This window comes from Octodon degus, unplaced genomic scaffold (assembly GCF_000260255.1).
Source record: "Octodon degus isolate 3935 unplaced genomic scaffold, OctDeg1.0 scaffold00012, whole genome shotgun sequence".
Lineage (NCBI taxonomy): Eukaryota > Metazoa > Chordata > Mammalia > Rodentia > Octodontidae > Octodon > Octodon degus.
The window spans coordinates 7,638,771-7,655,154 of record NW_004524588.1 but is presented as its reverse complement, the minus strand read 5'-3'; the positions used below and the strand labels follow the sequence as shown (position 1 = coordinate 7,655,154).

The 16,384-nt window shown below is 36.4% G+C and overlaps 1 protein-coding gene across 2 annotated transcripts in view; it reads left to right on the top strand.

The window, feature by feature from the left end:
- Positions 1–16,384, top strand: part of Lmo3 (LIM domain only 3) — a 59,228-nt gene that overhangs the window by 12,680 nt on the left and 30,164 nt on the right. The gene's annotated exons all lie outside the window — the stretch shown is intronic.

Genomic DNA, 16,384 nt, shown 5'->3' with positions numbered 1-16,384 from the left:
GTCTGTTGGTTGGTTGGCTTTGTACTTTCTATTCTGAGATACAGCCCTCTATGAATTGCTGCGTTACCCAGATTTGACTCAACTTTCCTTCCTGGCCTCCCAGAGTAACGAGTTTACTGATGAGCACCACAATGCCCAACTTTTTAGTATATTGATACAAATACACTTACAAATATATTTATTCTATTCTTTGGCTGTCTACATCACTCACTTGTGTATTTTGTGCCCCTTTTGATAACCTGTCCCCAAATTTTTATGTTGATTCCCTTGACTTTTTAAACACTACCCAAATCTCTCCTTTCCCCAATGAGACATTCATTCTTCAATCCCCTGAAACGAGGCTTCCATTCCCAGGCCTCCAGCAGCCTTGTCACTCAAACGTCATCATGACCTTTCTATCGCTAAGTTCAGTATTTTTTGATTTGTTCTCTTTCTTTTTAAAAACAAATGTTTTGTTTATTAGTACGTAATGTTTGAAATCCTTTTGGGAAGCTAGTATCTGTGAATAACGCAGGTGATTCCTTTTGAAAGCCTTGCCTTTCGCTCCATCCCTTCCACCCACCTCTAGATGTGTTATGTTTGTGTACCGACTCCCCACAAGAAATATGGACATCATGTGCCACAGACTTATACAAAACTTTTCCATAGCCCTTCGCATCTCAACAATATCTTTATAGTTCTAGAAGGTTCCCTCTGATTCCTTTTTTGCTGTATTCTTTTGCTCTGTAATGTTGATTTTTAATGATGTAAAAATGTCTGGCTGTGGGCTTTACAAGTTTAAAATAAAATCACACTTGAGATAAATAATCATCTTGGAATAATCAGATCCCTGATTTGAAGTTGGAAAATTAACATTAAGCTTCATGTATTAAGTTAGACTCTAATCAGCATGTATTGTTATGATTCAATTTAATATTAAAAACTCTTCAACTGGGCTACTGGGAAAATAAAAGACTCTTAGGAATTCAAAGATTATTTGCAGAGGAGTACACAAAGCCACATTTAAGTAAAATTGTTATTACTAATGCAGTAAAGCATTGTTCACATTAAATCTATCTTATTAATAAGAACAGAAAATCAGTTTTAGCAAACATAAATATCAAATATGGCAAGGACAAGTCAGGAGGCATGGAGCTTCATAAAATGTGCTAATGCTAGCATTTACCAGTAATCTAAATACAAAAGAGAAAAATGAAATCCCCATTGTGTTAATACCGTGGGATACCAACTTGCAATAAATACCTGGTAATCTGAACAACTAATTTGAAGACAGCGATATGTACTATAACAACCATTGTCGAATTCTTATCATTTTGCTGGGTGAAATTCTGTATAATTTCTGATGGTTTTTAAATAATATTTTTATGCCCTTAGGGGAAAAAAACAAGAAGGGGGAATCTAATTTCAGGTATCAGTAGTTTATTCCTGCTTTCTAAAACTTTTAGAACAATGTTATATTTTGTTAACACTGTTCTAATAGAAATGTATGTTTAGTTATTTTGTAATTTTAGTTTTTGGAGGTTTTTTTTTTATTCTTTTTTTGTTGTTGTTTTGTTTGTTAAGGAGTTGGATAGCTGGACATGGTGGTGCACACCTATAATGCCAGCTACTCTGGAGGCTGAGGCAGGAACATCACAAAGTCAAGGCCAAACTGGGCAACTTAATGAAAATGTATTTCAAAATAAAAATAAAAAAGAAATGTTCTGGGGTCAGTCCCCAGCACAACAGGAGGGAAAAAAAAGATTTTGAAATACTGCTCATATTTCACCCAAAATAGAAGGGTCACAAATCTAAAATTTGTGTCTGGCAACTCCTTGCAGTAATGCATTCTAGCCTTTTCATCATTTAAAGAAAATTAAGTAACACAAGTAATTTTTTTAGTCTATTGATACAAATATACTTACAAATAAATGTATTCTATTCTTTGACTCTCTGCATCACTCACGAATTACTACTCCTTGTAATAATACATTCTAGCCTTTTCATTTAAAGAAAATTAAGTAATATAAGTGGATTACTGTCTGTCCCTCTACTTGGGCAGGTGAAAATGTAGGAAGTAACTAGAAAAGAACATCCAGCTTCTAGGACAGCTCAGAAGTATTACTATCTACAGGCAAGTTTACCTGAATTTTACAGGCAGGAAGTTCGACTGCATTTTGGACATGATTTTAAAGCTTGTGAGGGACGCATATAAATATTCTACTGAGGATCATTTGTACTTTCAGAAATACAAACAATTAATGCTATCAAACTGACCATAAATTTATAAGTGAATATTTTCTGTATCTGTTTATGTATTAAGAAAAAAAAATTAGATTCTGAGCTGGAAGAGTCCTTTCTCTGGCTGAAGAGGTAGAATTGGGTTTGGATGAGAATGACAGTGTGCTTTGCCGTCTATTTAACAGTTTAACAGCAACATATTCAGTCAATAATAAACAATTTGAATGCTGATATTTCATTTCTATGGATGCTAGATATATAATATTCCTATTTTATTCCTGTAAGAATCATAAAATATATATTTGTTAGTATTTTGCTCTCGAAAGAGCAAAGCATTCAATCTGGAAACTTGCAGAATTTAAGGGAAAGTTGTATTTAAAATTTTCTACAACTGGTAAACATAGTCTCTGTCTCTGTCTCTGTCTCTCTCTCCTCTCTCTCTCTCTCTCTCTCTCTCTCTCTTTTTTTTTTTTTTTTCAGAACCAGGGATTGAACTCAGGCCCTTGTGCTTGCCAGGCAAGCACTTATTCTACTGCGCTATCTCCCCGGCCATAGTATCTATTCTTCTTAAATAATTAAAATATATGGAATTTTACTGTATAATCTATGAAATCAAGACAGAGACTGATAAAAAGCATAACCAGGAGAGATTAGATAATCTTCTGAAGAACACAGCTGATAAATACTAAGTGAAAGTCAAACCACATAAAAACTCTTTTGTAAACCAGTAGTCCTGCAAAAGTTGACTTTTTTAAAATTAATTTTATTGAGAAACAAATAGCATTGAGACAGCTTCAAAACTGATTAGTAGGACAGTTTCAATGATTAACACATTACATATTGTTGTCTTCGTAGTGCTTGTTCATAGTATAAGATGTAGACATGATATCCTTTCCAAACACTATTAGTACAAATCTATCTTCTCACTGAATTAAGAGGAAGTAGCTGTATATCTATCCTATTTTGAATATACAGATACAAAATGGTCCTTCATTTATATCCCCTTTTTCTTGTTTAGTTTTGTTAGAGATGGGTATTCCATTGCCATTTATATATTGTAGGTATGTGAATTCAGCAAAATAATCCAATACAGTTCCTACACCTTTTAATGGGTCCTCAGAACTACAAAAATGTTGACTTTTGTAGCCATGTTTCAACTGCAGAGTAAGACAGCTTATAGTTATTCAGGGCTGGGGAGATAGCTCAATGGTCTAAGCACCTGCCTGGCAAGTACAAGGACCTGGGTTCAATTCTCAGTATCATATGCCTTTCTGGCCCCCAAACCAGGCATGGTGGAGCATGCCTGTAATCCCAGTGCTGGGAAGGCTGATATAGGAGTATCACTATGAGTCCAAGCTACACAGAAAGACCCAGTACCAAATAAATAAACACACAATATTTTTTTAATTTAAAAAAATGGTTATTATTCATATTGTTCCATCTCTTAGCACAAGTACTGGCAAGCTATTACCAGGTGCGATTGGCACCCCTTATAAAACAGTGTTACTGTCCCCACTTTCTCAGTCAGTAAATGCCTTTATCATACAGCATTGCACACAGGCCTTAGATAGAGCGCACTTCTCCTCTTGTACAGATTATATTCTAGTCAGGGAAAACAGATGGGGCATAGAAAGCTATGGAGGGAGTATGAAGCAGCATAAAGGGGTGCAGAAGCTGTGTGCACGAGTGAGTGTATGTTTGTGTGGACAAAAGAGGAGAGAGAGAGTGAGATTGAAGAGCTACTGTTGCAGAGAAATAGAGATCCTCACAACAGAAGACCTGGAGGATAAAACTAGCCCAGGGACTAGTATGCGAAGGGCTTTCTGATCCCAGGGCCACTCTAAGGGCCAGAGATAAGACCTTTTCTGATATGATTCAGGAACATTCAAGACACCAGAGTGGCTGGAGTGAGTGGGAGAAAGAGATGCAAGGCCTCGGAGGAGCTGCTGTAGTGAGGGTCTCTGATGTCCCCTGTCATTGTGCCTGCCACACATTCCCTCCCACACTTCTAAGTGTCCCCTAGGGAAGGGGTGATAAAAGTTGTTCAGTTGGGCTGTTATAAAACCAATTCCATTTGGGATTAGAGAATTCACATACTGAATTAAGTGGGATTATTTTCTTTCATGAATTCCTGATATTTTTATTTGACCTCATTGATGAACCTTTGTGATTAAGTGATAGTTGTGAAATAGGAATCTGAAACAAACCTCACGGCTTGATCACCCATTGCTAATCCACAGGGTATGGGATAGTTGTATGCTGTGTTCAATACATTTATGGTAATCTTTTAATAGATTGTTTAAATACTGCAATACTTCACTGGGAAATAACAGGACACACTTTTATTGATGAGCTAGGGCTGACAACACAGAATTGAGAAGGTACTCCTTGGTGAATGAGGTGGATGGTCTTTTTCCAGGTTGTAATTGAAAGCTTTTGAATATTTACATAGTAAAAACTGCATAGATGTGAAGCTTTTAAGGAATGTTGGTTTTTAACTTTTAAAGTCAGTTGTACTAAATCTAAGGGGTCTTTTCTCACCTTTTAAAAGTTTAAGCCAAGTTCAGGCTGGGGGTGTAGCTCAGTGGTAGAGCACATATGTTATATGTGCAGCGCTGTGGTTCTGATCCCCAACACTACATACACCCAAAACTTAAGCCAAGGTTTAGTGAATTAAATTATTTTCCAGCACCAAACTTTTAAAATAGCATATTTATTTTAATGACCATAAATGTTTCTCTGCCAAAAATTTAGAAAGAATCCATTAAAAACACATTGTTATTTAAACAATTTAATAACATTCTTGATGAAATGAAACAACTGTTAGCAAATGTGCGTATTGAAGGATTTCACCCCTAAACTAACACTACTCATGAATGTCAGACTTGCTTCAGGAAAGTCTAAGAGCTAATTTTCAAAACTGAAAGACTAAGATGTATCTTCTTTATAAAAGTGGAAACTACATATAAACTATTTTTCACCTTTAAAAAATTATAACAGTTAAACTTTAAATGCAAGTCATAGTCTTTGAGCCTACATTTATATTTACAAAATGGGTTGGAATGCCATCGTGGGGCCAGGAATAAGCTATGATAATATTCATTGAATCTCATCAGAATAATGATGGGCTTTCAAAATTATACCACCTATACTTTATGCACACACGCGCGCATGGGCAGACACACTCACACACACTCTCACACACATACACTCACACAAATTCAATGAACGCTTATCAGAAAGCTAGAAGAGGGTGGTGGCCAAAGGGCTTTAAAAGTCTTAATTCTTATGGACACCCTGCAATCTGTTTGCTTTTTTGTCTTGTAACTTCATCTAGCCCTCCTGTTCTTGTAGATGTTACAACTGTTATGTCCTGGTGGACTTAAAGACTTATTTTCCTAATCACCAACCACGTGATTCTTATTTCCAAAGTAGATCAGTTTGAACCTGACTTTAAGGAACAGATGCTTGATAGCGGCACAATAGTTTAACATTTAAATCACCTAGCCCGTGGTAGTTATTAAATGAACCACTATTTTTCTAATACAGATAGCTAGCTCATTGGACTAATATGCTGAATGCTGTCTTCTTGATTCACTGTGGTGTTCTACAATGACTTGGAGAGAAAAGGAAATTTTAGACTAACGTGTTTTCAAATGGTCCTTTTCAGATTTATCATCTGAGTAGTAAACAGAACCTTTCATTTTCATAGTAACCCAGTTTTTTTTTATGTTGCTAAAGCCACAAGCTTATCCTTCATTGATTTTAATGTGTATCATGTATTTTAACCAGTCTACTGGTGTTTCTCATTGCTATGCTGTCCCACATGTAGGTTGTCCCTACTGAGGAGCATTAATGTTAAATTAGTCATTGCTACTATTATGACCTCTTTGTCTACTGGGTTTTTTTTTTTTAAATTTTCTGTGAATGGTACTTAAAAAAAAAAAAGAGTAACGTCAGTTCTTACCAATTTCCTGAACACTACCTAGACAAGTTTGGATCTAATCCCTAGATTTTGGAGTCAAGTTCAAAAGCAGCATGACAGGGGGAAGCCTGGATTTAAAGTCTGCAGCATTCTACAACATCCTAGGTATATGTTCCTAGGCAAGCTATTCCACACCTTAGTTTACTTACCTCTGTGTGTGTATGTGTGTATGTGTGTGTCTGTCTGTCTGTCTGTCTCTCTCTCTCTGTCTCTCTCTGTCTCTCTGTCTCTCTCTCTCTCTCTCTCTCTCTCTCTCTCTCTCTCTCTGTGTGTGTGTGTGTGTGTGTGTCTCTCTCCCTCCCTCCAGTACCAGGGATTGAATCCAGGACCCTGCACTTGCCAGGCAAGAGCTTACTCTCCTGAGCTATCTCCCGGGCCCTGACTTATCTCTATGTAGGAATAGCATTCCTGTTCCAAGGTGTCACAGAGACTCAGCTGACTACACTGGCTGACACTGAGGGTAACTTCTGCTACTTGGAAGGAAGAATAGTGTTGATTTAGGAAAATTTGATAGTGGGAAAACTAAACATAAAAGGAAGATTTATTAAAAAAAATTGTAGAAGGTGGACCAGTGAGGTATTTTAGTGGACTAAAGCCCCTGCTTAGGCAAGCACAGGGACCTTGGTTGGATTCCCAGCACCACCTGCGGTTCCAGCCCCACTCCCAGGGCACACTGAGCTGGTCACAGAGTCCAGGTACAGTGGTGCATGACTATAATGCCAACACTGTGGATGCTGAAAACAGGAGGATCACTATGAGTCTGAACTGCATGGTGAGACCCTGTAACAACCAGATACATTTAAAAAATGTTGTTTAAAAAAAAATTACAGGAGCTGAGGAGATGGCTCTGTAATAAGTGCTTGCCTGGCAAGCACAAGGGCCTGAGTTCAATCCCCAGTTCCACCAAAAAAGAAAAAAAAAAAAGAAAAAAAAACTACAAAAGGAAGATTAAAGAAAAAGATTAAAATGAGGCTTAATAATGATTACCGATCATTATTAATAATCACTATTAAGACTGTGAAAGGCTACTAGTCTAACAAAATCCTTTACCTGCTTTTGATCAGCAACAAAGATATATATGAAAATACTAAATACCAAATATTCATTGAACCCCATGTGAGGGGGGGGGAGAAACTATTTAACAATGCTGTTTATTGGAATTTAGCATGGTTCTTAAATTGAGCTTAGACTGTATTTTATATAAATTAAGGCAAATATATTCTTATGGGAAAGAAAATTTCCTTTCTGAAAATTTGGTTTCCTCTTAAGCAAGGTGATGACTATCTTATTTGTCTTATGTACCCCAGTCCTCCCCAAGGTTCTGTGGCGTGGTGAAGGGTGGTACTGTAAAGTTGTAGGTTGTCTTAGATTTCCTTTATGCTTTTGATTCTTTATCTTTTCCTGGGTGACGGAGACTATGAAAGGTCACTGTTGATTAGAGCCTTCTTTATACAGACCTCTAACCATTCGCACTACATACATCTATTCTTAAAGCTATTTAAGTAGCTTTACATTACCTGTACTTATAGGTTGTGAATAGGCCGTCACACATATTTTCAAATTATTCAAACCATGTTAAAGGCGTCAGATAGGAAATATACTCTTGAAGTACTGCGGGGATTTTGCACCCCTAATTTTGACACCGCTATTGTCTTCTCAATTTTGAAGCTTGACTGAAATGTTTGGTAATGATGTTTCTAAATAAAAGCAGGAAAATATCAACGCTTGGGAACAGAGAGAAAGATGTAGTTATTTTAAAGAAAAGCACTTTCTGTGCATGAGCTGGTATTTCTTGCTCTGTTCACTTAATGTTAAACAAGGTTTTCTTTTTTTCATAAGAAATATGACAACATATGTGGCCTCTTTCCCGAGCTGCTGTACCTTAGCCACTGGCAGCGTTAATAGGAAGCAGGGTTCTCTCCCCTCCCCCAGACCCCATTCAGGACACAGTGAAATTTTAGACAGATAAATACTAAAAGAACCCTATGTACCAAAGGCAGTGTTTACTGCATGTAATACATATCATTGTTTGTCTCCTGTAGAGAAAAATACTTGTGTCGTGCTGTTAAAATACACTCCTGACGGACCAGTGCTTGCTATTATAGAGTCCATTGCTTTAAAAAAAAATGATACACTGACAGAAATACAATTTAAGAAAATTTAACACCAAGGGTAGTCAACCATGTAGGCTACTATTAAGGGGCTAAAACTCAAGGCCAGGAGTTTATTTTTTAAAAAGCCACAGGTCTTTTTTTGTTTGTTTGTTTGTTTTTTGTTTTTTGTTTTTTGCTAGTAGTAGGCAAACTTCAAAGAAAAAAAATCCAACTTGAATTCCTTGCTTTTTAGTCTGTAGAAAATTAATGAAAGCAACAGTTCAATAAGATTTTATTGCAGAAATACTTAAGTGAAACATTGTAAGAATGCTTTGGAATTTTTAAACAGTTACTTACCATTTAGAAAGCTAGAACAACATCGTGCATAACAAATTGTTAGCATTGGATCCTAGGCACACCTCACGATTTTCTTAAAATGGGGAGTCAGAGCTGGTTAATCTGACTCACTTTGTTCATTTCATTTTTGTGTGTGCAGCTTATAAATATATTTGAGATTGACAGGTCAGCAACACCCACAAGTAAAACAATTTCAAATGTTAGCTGTTCTCTATATACCCTAATAGGAATACTTTGGTAGTTAGATGCACTGGATTTGAAAAAGATCTTTTAAGAAGGAAAATAAGCAAATACAAGACGTGATGCGATCCGTCAGATCTTTGGAGGAGTACAGAATGTTCTAATGAATAAACTGCTTCTGAATGATGATAAAGCATGTGTTTTTAAGCTATCATATGACTCTATTATTAGAGGAGAAAATCCATGAATTTTGATGAGATACATTATTTAATTTTACCATTTTAGAAACAAATCTGTCTTCCAGCAGCATTTGATGCCAACTGGGTATAGATTACATTTTCCTTTGGGAGAAAGGTTCCAAAAGTAATGTGATAAATACTCTGAGCCATAGGGAGCTTAACTCAGGTACCAAAGAAGCAGGAGGGACGTGGGGGGAAAGGTCCACTGTCATGAGAAGTCAAGAGATCCACATCTTGAATTCTTTTTCCTGATATCGAGTCTTATTGCCACACCCTAAAAAAAGCCCCAGAAGCCAATCTGTCCTGCCAAGACAGGATGTTAAAGATGTGTCATGACTTTGCAGATATCCTTAAGAACTTAGCTGGCCTGCATCTGACTCTATTCTCCCAAAGATCTGTCTGTGGACTTAGAAGGTAATGCCTATTGTTAAATTTGCTCAAACACATACACCAGAGGCTCTGACTCAGGTTTGTTGGAACAGATCCCGTAAAGCTTGCTGTGGAAGCCTGTGATTTTCAATTATTTTTCCTGTTGGCCAGGCAGTGGTTTTTCATTCATGAACCTGATTTAGTTATATTCCTTAAAGTCCATATACCGATTTTATCACTTCACAACATCTTGTCACTGCGTTCTTACCAGAGATCACAGCTTCAGATGCTACTTTTCAAGTCTTATCTTTTAAGGAGTATACTGGAGGAAGTAGAATTTATGGAAGAAAAACTAAAGCATGACTCTTTTCAGATCACGCAAAAATTTATACATGGATCAGTGTAAAGGTATTTCTTTTCACCTTGTCCTCTGTTGCATTGGTCTTCCAACATTTCTCGGGGTTTCAACATTAACTTTCACTAAAGAATATTTTTAAAAATAGCTACAGAAAAGTTCTGTGTCTTAGGAATGGCTTTATAGACATTATTTACTACATCACATAACATCCTAAAGAATCATTGTTGAAAATTCCCCTGGATGTTAGTATTAAGACAAGTTCTTGGAGCTATCAGTGATTAAATGTTATTTTTCTTAGGACTTGCTTTTTTTGTTTTGAGTTTTAGGGAAGGGTCTACAAGGTGTTCAGGATCTCACTACTAGATTGGACTCAGTGATCTGCCTGTTTACAGCCTCCCAAGAGCTGGGATTACAGGCATGCGCCACCACACCCAGTCTCAATTGCCATCTCAGCGCGCCCCAGGGGCAGGGCCAGCACAACAGACCTGGGGATTGAAGCCCTGGCCCCTGCACCTGCTTGCAGGCATTTTTAATCCACTGAACTATTTGGCTGGCCCTTTTTTAGGACTTGTAAATCATACATTTGATCACAGTTCCTTCATTTTTCTCATAGGAAGCTCAGATCATTTATTTTTAGCAATTGTTCAGAACTACGAGATATGTTAGTAATATTCTCCAGAATTTTGTGTTCTTTCACCCATATTTTTCTTTACTATGATCTGTGGAATTGTCTATATATCTGATGATTACATATTCAATCATTCAGGGCTCTATGCATGAGAGAAAGACACAGCTGAGTGACGCGAAGTTAGGAAAGAGGAGCATGTGAGGAATTTATTTCCCTACTCTAGATATTATATACAAAATATCAGTAAGTTGGAACATTACTTGGAAATGATATTTTGAAGCACACTTGAACTTAGTCTATATAGGATGAGGACTGTAGCAGATATAACCTTTGGTATTAATTTTTGTCTTCATTATGATGAGTTATTTAGCATAAGGGCAATCAGTTTTAAAGATATAAACATGGATGCAAGTCTGATTTCCTGAAATAGCAATCAATAATTTATTTTCTATAATGATACTTTCAGAAAAGTACAATAGGACGAATTATTTATTCACCAAAGGTTAATTTAGGAATTACAACAAACACAAATGCCTCCAGGTACCAGAGTTCAGCAGGTAGAGTTTGCATGTCCCTTCCAGAGTGGGATGGTGTGTCTTAATTCCAGCAGACTATAGAAATAGGAGTACAAACACTACTGATTAGTCCTCTTAATTCTTTTCCAGTAGTGGAATCTCTTAGATGTAAGGTGACCAGTAATATGGTGCACAAGCCAATAATATGTAACCTCTTGGGCATAATCCTAAAGTGCTATGTTCAAATAACTTTTATAGTTTGGCTAAGTGTCTCTCTAAGACCCATGTGTCACAAGTTGATTACCAGCCTATGGTGCTATTTGGAGATAGGGCCTGCTGGTAGAACACGAGGTCCCTGAGAATGTGCCCTTAAATAGGATATTGGAATCCTGGGCCCTTCCTGTATCCCTCTTTGCTTTCTAGCTTCCATGACCTGAGTCTCCTCTGCCACATACATCCATCATGATGTATAGTGCCACTACTATTTCCAACGCAAGAGTCAAGCAGTCACTGACTGGAACCACTAAAGCCAAGAGCGAAAACAAACAAACAAATAAACTGAGTTTTTAAAAATGTTGACTATCTTCGTATTTTTGTCATAGCAATAGAAAGCTAACCCAGCAACTGAACATGCTTCTTAATACATGTTTAAGAAGTATTCAGAAATGTTTCTTGCATCCTGAATTTCTAAAGAGGAGATTGGTTCCCTTCATCATATCCTTTGGCAAGATACTTCTCCCACCAAAACATTTTCTTAACTTGAAGTTCACCCATGAATTCAGGAAGCTTGCAACCTCTTGAGGGAAGCAGTTTTCCTTGCAAACTTCCACAAAGGCAAGCTCCTGCTGACTCTTATGCATCCCACAAACCATGATACAAAGAGGACAACCTGGCATCCCCTGCGTCTGTGCAATTTCATTCTTGACAATCAAACTGTGTCCTGCAACAGCGTGTATGCAGTGTAGTATGTACTAGTTTTTATCCTTTCTCACTGCTGTCATTTTCTTCTTGCCATTCTAGACTTAAGGCTTGTAGCTGGTCCATGTGCAACCAAGTCCTAGTTGGCGGAATCTCCCTGACCTTACGGAACCTGGCTCTCCATCCCAGGACCACTTACAGTGTTTTGTGCCTGCAGGACATTGTTTCATCTTAGGAACCTTATTAAACTTTAAGCTCTTGTTCCAACTCACTTGCAGGGTCACTGATCTTTGATTTTAGATGGTTAGCTCTGTTGTTAAATCCTCTTCTCCTAATTTGGTCACAACTTTCAGGCGTCTGCCTTGTCCTGCCATTGTGAACTCAGCTGGCAATGATGTTAGTCTACTCTCATCTTCACTTCTCCTATCGTAGCTGACTTCCAATTGAGCATTTAGTGCAGCTTTATATAAATTAGTATTGGTACGACAGCCTGCTTTCTGCTTTTACCATATGACTAAGCATTGCTAGAAACAAACAAATAACATGTAGATTGCTACTTCCTGTTGTTTTTGTTTGCATTGGTTTTGAAATGAATCATCCTCTTCATGTCTATTGCATTTCCTTTTCTATTTAGCTGTAACTCCTTTTATCACATGCATGTGGACAAGATGCTCATATGATATACTTAGCAAGAATTACTTTTTCTAAAAAATGTGTATGTATTTATTTATTTGGTACTGGATCTCACTATGCAGCTCAGACTTGTAGTGATCCTCACGTCTCAGTATACCAGCACTGGTCTTATAGGTTTCAGGGCTGGCTGTTTGCACCTGGGATGCCAGGGCCTGCAAAGCATGTGTTACCCAGGAATTTGCATTTACCAGGCAGGCGCTGATGCCACTGAGCTATCTCCCCAGCCCCTAAGACTAGTTTTATGTCCTTGTCTTTGTTTCCTCTGATATTGTGCCAGGTCTTCATTTTTTGAACTTTTATGATTTTGTTTCAATGTCCTTCATAACATCGCTTCCACGGTCTCTTAACCCTCAACATACGAATATATTCAAGATTTTTCCATTCCCAAAACACCCTGTATTCTTCACATATATGTTTGTGTTATTCAATAGCTTTAGTGCCTGTTTCCTTTTAAAGAGAATGGTTTATCCAATCCAATCATCCATACTTCCACCACCTCTTTTGTGCCTTATAAATTGAGATCTGTCTTCTCCATCTAGGCTCTCTGCTGACACCACTCTTTCTGATAACTAATCATTGAAACTAATAGACTTTTTTTTCAGAAATTAGCAAACAATAATTTTTCTTGTAGTGGTCAGCAACTTTCTACTGTCTCACATTCCACCACCCTACCCAGCTCTCAGTCTTTCCTGCTGTTTCCTCCCCTCAAATTTTTAAAAGAGTAAATAGTGGTATCCTAGGAGCACCACTCTCATTGAAGTTTAGTAATTTATCTATCATTATGGCTTAGTATCCCGCATATATTTTAATGATTCTTAAATCTCTACTTGCAGCCCATTATTTTTCTCCAAGTTTAAAAAATACCTATCTAGCAATTATTTGGCATATGTATGGAATGCTACAGAAACAAATCACAAGTTCAAAACATCTGACTCAATTCATTAAAAAGTCTCTTGAAGATAGTTCATTGATGAGATAAAGATAATATTTTAAATAATTTCATTGAGAAACAAATAGCAATGAGATAGTTTCAAAACTGGTTCGTAGGACAGTTTCAATAATTAATGCATTGCATATTGTTATCTTCTTTGTGATTATTCATAGTGCAAGATGCAGACATGATATCCTGTCCAAAAACACTATTAGTACAAATCTTTCTATTCATTGCATTAAGAGAAAGTAGTTGTATATTTATCCTATTTTGAATATACAGATACAAAATGGTCCTTTTCTTGTTTAGTTTTGTCAGAGACGGGTATTTCATTGTCATTTAAATATTGTAGGTGCATGAATTCAGAAAAATATTCCAATATAGAATGTTGGAGAAGCTGTGGGGAAAAAGGAACGCTTCTCTACTGCTGGTGGGAATGTAGATGGGTGCAACCATTATTGAAATTAGTGTGAAGACTCCTTAAGAAACTAGGACTGGAAATCCCATTCAAACCAGCTATCCTTCTACTGGGAATTTTCCCAGAGGAACTGAAAATGTCATACCGTAGTGATATATGTGTACATATGTTTATAGCAGCACAATTTGTGATAGCCAAATCTTGGAAACAACCAAGATGCCCATCACCTGATGAATGGATAAAAAAATGTGATATTTTTATGCAATGAAGTATTACTCAGCTATAAAGAATGATAAACTTAAAGCTTTTATATTTAAGTGGATGCCACAGTTGAAGATATATTCATAAGTGAAATAAACCAGACCCACATGTATAAATGTATAAATATTGTATAGTCTTCCTAGTATAAGAACTTGAAAGAAGAAATAAAAATAGAACGGTATAACACAATTAAAAGAAAAGCGAGAACTTAAGGATTAGACAACAAAGAGAGGGCATGGAGAACGCTAGAAAACATACAGGGGCAAAGCCATACATTTATTTTTTTTATTGAGAAACTAATATCAATGAGACAATTTCAAAACTGATTAATAGGATAGTTTCAATAATTAATACATTGTACCTTGTTATCTTCTTAGTGGTTATCCATTGTACAAGATGCAGATAGAATATCCTGTCCAAACACTATTAGTACAAATTTTTCTTCTCACTGAATTACAGGAAAGTAGCTGTATATCTATCCTAACTATTCTGCATATACAGATACAAAATCGTCTTTCCTTTGTATCACCTTTTTTTGTTTAGTCCTGTCAGAGATGGGTATTCCATTGGCATCTAAATACTATAGGTGTTTGAATTCAGCAAAACAATACAACACAGCCCAGCAGTCCATAATAGTAGTGGGTTATCCTCAGAAGTTGTTGACTTGAGCCTTTCACAGCTCAGCATATTAATATGAAAGCCATACGTTTATATGCACAAGATGGTTAAGGCAATAACCCTGAGAATCTTCAGCAGGTTTTTGAAACTAGCAATCAGTTGGTAGAATTCTCACCCTGACTAACTATATATGCTGATACCTGTGAACTAAGTAACTGCACTGCAGAAAAATAATATAAAAATACAGCAAAACTAATTGTATTTTGATAAAACTCTGCAGTCATTCCAACAATTACAACTAAAGATAAATAAATGAAATCTAGTTAAATATGTTAAGTGACTTTACTGAATCTTAACTGCAAATTTATAAAGCATTAAATTTCCATTAAAGCCAGTTGTATTTAATTCAGGAAAAAGCCAGGGCTAGTCACTACTGTGATTTATATTTAATTTTGTTTTAAAAGGTCTATTCAAAGTAATAAGATAAGAAAATGAAGTAATCGACATAAGTATGAAAAATAATTTTTATGTAATTGAGAAAACTCAAAAATTAACACAAGTTTTCTTAGTTGTTAAATAAAAGACAAGATTAGTAGAAATTATAATTTTACCTTATACCAAAAATAATTGGTTAAAATTGGAGAAGAAAAACATCATTAAGAATGGTTCTAAACCACTTTATACATATAAGTGTTAATATCTAGCCATTCATACAAAGAAATCTTTGAAATGGAAACTTCTGCAATCAAGATGCTTTTCTGTTTATATACAATGCAAAGTATCATTAAAAATCTCAGTAAGAGTAAGAATAAGTTTTTATAATAGCATTGGAATATTTATAGCTTATTTTAACACTTGGAAGTAAAATTGATAGAATAAAATTCAGATCACACCAAATAACTTTTGAGGATTTACTGTTTGACAGATACTATTCCAGAGATTAGAACTTCATTTAAAAAAAAAAGAGGGAGGAAAGAGAGGGAAAGGAGAGAGAGAGAGAGAGAGAGAGAGAGAGAGAGAGAGAGAGAGAGAGGAATGAAAAAGAGAAAAGAAATCATGTCTTATATATTAGTACTGTATATGAGGTGTTCTTTACAGATACAACCTCATTTAGCCTTGAGAAATATTAAACCCATTTTAGAGATGAAGACACCAAGGCGAGGGTGATTATTTCATCCAAGTTCCCCAGATGCAAGTTGTGGAGCTTAGGACACAAATACAGAGAGTAGGCCTCCAGAGATCATTCTCAAGTGCTACGCTGAGTGTGTACTCCACAGAGCTTCCTTAGTTTAGGCCTATAATTTCCAAACATCCAATCATCACTGAAATCCGTATACTGCAAGACTTCTTTTGTTTCTTTTTATACAACCAACGCTATGCTTGACCTAGCAGTATTTGTTAGTTTTCTTCATTGTAGGCTTAAAAATTCGCTAGTGCTTGCAACTTCATCAAAATATCATCTAGGAAGCTAGAAAGATAGTTTGGAGGTCTAAGTACTGTCTGGAAAGCACAATGACAGAGTTTGATCCTTGGTTCTACATACCCTGTCAGCCCTGCACAGAGCTGGCTACTGAAACTAGGTGTGGTGGCACACACCTGTA